General features: G+C 48.2%; 1 long non-coding RNA gene across 1 annotated transcript; it reads right to left on the bottom strand.

The window, feature by feature from the left end:
- Positions 1-740: 740 nt before the first annotated feature.
- LOC141569236 (uncharacterized) lies at positions 741-1,204 on the bottom strand. The gene is made up of 2 exons (XR_012492724.2): positions 1,031-1,204; positions 741-939 (listed from the first exon to the last, which is right to left on the bottom strand). It is a non-coding gene; the product is annotated as an uncharacterized LOC141569236 (long non-coding RNA).
- Between the last annotated feature and the right edge of the window lie 3,037 nt (positions 1,205-4,241).

Below are 4,241 nucleotides of genomic sequence, written 5' to 3' on the forward strand. Positions count from 1 at the left end.
TGTACACGACTGTTGAAACAAACACAGGCTGTAATCATCGTGCTGTACGGGGAGAAAGACATTTGGCAAATGAGATTCCATTTTCACATTGGTTTGTGCTGAGCATATAAATTTCCTGCGGGCCGGCCAGCGTTGGGGATGTGTAATTGATTGCCTGCATTATAATAAACAAGCCGTGACAGGTAATCATCCATCATATTCCGCTGAACGTTCCAGCACACCCGAAAACGGAGGAAGAGAGGGAACGCGGGAGCGAGCGGAGAGGAGAGGCGTCGCCTGGGGGAGGGGAGGGGTTCGGGAAGACCGAGTATTCCCGACTGACAGAAACCGGGGAAGGGGCGGGGGAGGGAATCCGCAGAGCGGGCTCGGGAAAGTGAAAGCAATTACTATAATTCTTTTGATTATCTAATTTGTTCTCTCTGGTCTTCGTTATATGACCCTCCCCCCCACCCGACTCCAACATAGGAGGTCCCCCTCGGGGACTTGGGAAGGCACAGAGAAGGCTCCTCCCAAGACTGAGGGGCGGAAGGGGGAAAGGCCAGGTGGGGGAGGGGATGCGTCTAGTTGTAACCGGAGTAGCTCCATTCGGGAAAACCTCGGGAGAAGGGGTGTGTGTGTGTGTGTGTGTGTGTGTGTGTGTGTGTAGGACTCAGCTTCTCTTTTGCACTGATACCTCTAATCAGATGCACAGAAACCAGTCCCTTTAAATAAAAAATATTTAAAGGGTGTTTTAAAAAAAATCAAGTGAAAAGTTCCTTTTATTGGAGAAAAGGACGGAATCCAAGTTGGCATAGGACGTGGTTCCAGAAGCCTGTCAGACGTTGCTCTCATTCCTCCCGCTTGTCCCCGCCCCAGCCTCTTTCTGCCCTTGGCCCGGGGCTGGGGGTCGAACGGGAACTGTTTGGGAAGCACCCTCCTCTCCAGGCGCTTCAACCTAGACTGACACAGGGCGGAAGCACATTGGCATATGAAGGACAGAAAGACAAATGAAGAGCTCTTCAGCCAGCACACGCATTAAATAAGTACTTACATTATGCAAAAGTCAAGGCCCTCAACAAGGGGGTGGGTGAAGAGCAGGAACAGGGAGGGATTCGACTCAGACTAGTCGCCCCAGTTTTCACCCTGCCCATTTCCAGCCCTCCCATCCCCTCCGGGGTACCAAATGCTTAGCGCTAATGGGAGCCTGGGACTCGGGGAGCTGGGCGGTGAGGGCGTGGCCCACGCTAACATCGGGGGCAGGGCCTGGGTGGGGCTTATCCGGGGGCGGGGCCCGCGCTGAAGGGGGCGGGGCAAGTACCAAAGAAAGACAGTAACGTGAAGAAGGGTGACTTTGCTTCTCATCTCACACTGCTTCCTAGAGTCCTCCGCCTTTTTATCAGCGCCTTAACAACTGTAATCTATTACCTTCTAGAGTACGGTAAAGTCACCGCGTTTCGAGAATCTGTTCAAAAGGCCTTTCTAAAATATGTGACCTCAGTCCCAGCAGCCTGGGCTGCTTCCTTGGGTGATGTGTGTTGTCTCCGAAAGATTAACAAGTCATCTGAGTCTCTCAGTCCCGGGAGATAGCTATGACAGGTGTTGTCCCCATACGCTTATTTCTGCCCACCTCCACACAACAACATATGAAAGTAGGTCTAAGGGTTCCGATGTTACAGGGGAAGAAACTGAGGCAAAAAGAAATGAAGCTACTTGCTCAAGGTCTGGCAGCAAAAAGAATGTAAAAATATTGAACCCAAGACTCTTCTTCCAGTATGCTGTCCAGCATCCTTATGAGGGCACACACTTTCTGCCTCCAAGCCCCGTAAATGACAAGTACACAAAGGTAGGAGGTGTGATAAAAAAATACGGTGAACGTTTAAATTTTTTAAAAAAAATTATTACAGTAAAAGACACGTTGCCCTTAATCCTCCTCAGAATACTCCCCCTCACATCGTTCTCGCCACTTCCTGAAGCAGTTCCGGAAGTCCTCTTTCGTGAGTGTCTTTACTTCATCCTCCATCGTGACAATGCTCCGTGTCACATGTCACTCCTGGTATGTGGCAATTTCTGTCAAGTAAAAACATTATGATCCTCATCCACCTTGTCCACCAGATCTGGCACCATGTGACCTCTGGCTCTTCCCCAAAGTCAAAAGGACCATGAAAGGAGAACATTTTGAATCGATTCAGGACATTGAGGCAGCCACGACAGCACAACTAAAGACACTCATGAAAGAGGACTTCCAGAACTGCTTCAGAAAGTGGCAAGAATGATGGGATAAGTGTGTTCGAAGCGAGAGGGATTATTTATTTATTTTTTTAGATTTTTTTTTTTTCATTGGGGAAAAGGAACAGGACTTTATTGGGGAACAGTGTGTACTTCCAGGCCTTTTTTTTTTTTCTTCCAAGTCAAGTTGTTGTCCTTTGAATCTTAGTTGTGAAGGGTGCCGTTCAGCTTCAAGTTGTTGTCCTTTCAGTCTTACTTGTGGAGGGTGCAGCTCAGCTCCAGGTCCAGTTGCCATTTCTAGTTGCAGGGGGCACAGCCCACCATCCCTTGCGGGAGTTGAACCAGCAACCTGGAGGTTAAGAGGACGCACTCCAACCAACTGAGCCATCCGGGAGCTCAGCGGCAGCTCAACTCAAGGTGCCGTGTTCAATCTTAGTTGCAGGGGGTACAGCCCACCATCCCTTGCAGGACTTGAGGAATTGAACTGGCAACCTTGTGGTTGAGAGCCCACTGGCCCATGTGGGAATCGAACCGGCAGCCTTCGGAGTTAGGAGCATGGAGCTCCAACCGCCTGAGCCACCGGGCCGGCCCTGAGAGGGATTATTTTGAGGGGGATTAATGGCAATGTGTCTTTTACTGTAATAAATTCTTTTTTATTTGCACGTTCACTGTATGTTTTGGTCACACCTCGTACACGGGGAGCAGAGTTGAGTCACTTTGGAATGATGGTGTAGCCAGTCCCTCACCAAGTCCCCTTGCTTTCACCTGCTCCACATGTTCAAATCTGCCTACTTCTCTCCACCACTACCGTGCCCACTGGTCCAAACCATCTCTCTCCTGGCTTGTGCCTCCCACCTTCTTGCTGGCTCTCCTCCCAACACCGTAGCCCACTGCCATCCATTCCCCACCAGTAGCCCGGATGGTCTGTTCATTGTTCTCAGCATGAAAAGAGTGTCCAGACCCTTCACCAGTGGGTTTGGTCTGCCTCCCTAGCTTTCCATCTTTTAAAAAATCATTGTCATGGTTATTATTATAGGAAAATACACATAACGTAAAATTCACCATTTGAACAATTTTAAAGCGCAGGTTCACACTGCCGTGCACGTATCACCACTGTCTGGTCCAGAACTTTTTCATCACCCCAAACAGAAGCCCCTTACCCAGTAGGGGTCACTTTCCATCCCACCATCCCCCTTGCCCCTGGAAGCCACCAGTCTACTTTGTGTCTCTACAGATATGCCTATTCTGGGTATTTCATATACGTGGAGTCCTACAATCTGTAGTCTTTTATGACTTCTTTTACTCAGCATCATGTTTCTAATGTTCATCAATGTTGTAGCAGGTGTCAGTACTTCTTTCCTTTTTATGGCTGAATAATATTCTATTGTATGGATGGACCACATTTTGTTTCTCCATTGATGAATTTTGGGTTGTTTCCAACTTTTGGCTGTTGTGAATAGTGCCTCCATGAACATGCGTGTACATGGTTTTGTTTGAATATCTGTTTTCAGTTCTTTTGGTACATACTTAGGAGTAGAATTGCTGGGCCTCACGGTCACTCTATGTTGAACTTGTTGAGGAGCCTCCAAACTGTGTTCCACCGTGACTGCGCCATTTTACATTCTCACTAGCAGAGCAGAGGGTTCCAATTTTTCCACATCCTTGCCAACACTTGTTATTTTCTATTTCTTTATGGTCATCCCAGCGGGTGTGCCTAGCTCCATCTTTTAGTTCTCTCCTCCTCGCTCTCAATCATCTGCCCTTTCACATCCTCAAATATACCACTTTCTCTTAAAAGGGGCCTTTCAAGATACAGTGACTTCTGCCTTCCATCATCTCCAAACTAGATCAGATCCATGTCAACGCATCTCAGCCCCATAGCCTTCCTTTCATAACTCCCAACTCAGTTGTAAATTTATATTTCCTTGTGAGGTTTCTGATAAATGTCCATCTTCTTGACCAGACGACGACCTCCCCCAGAAAAGGGACGATTCTGCTTTTGCCGTCGAGTGTATCCTCTACACTTAGCACAGTCC

The sequence above is a fragment of the Rhinolophus sinicus genome, chromosome 9, assembly GCF_057876585.1.
Source record: "Rhinolophus sinicus isolate RSI-liver-muscle chromosome 9, RSI-T2T, whole genome shotgun sequence".
Classification (NCBI taxonomy): Eukaryota; Metazoa; Chordata; class Mammalia; order Chiroptera; family Rhinolophidae; genus Rhinolophus; species Rhinolophus sinicus.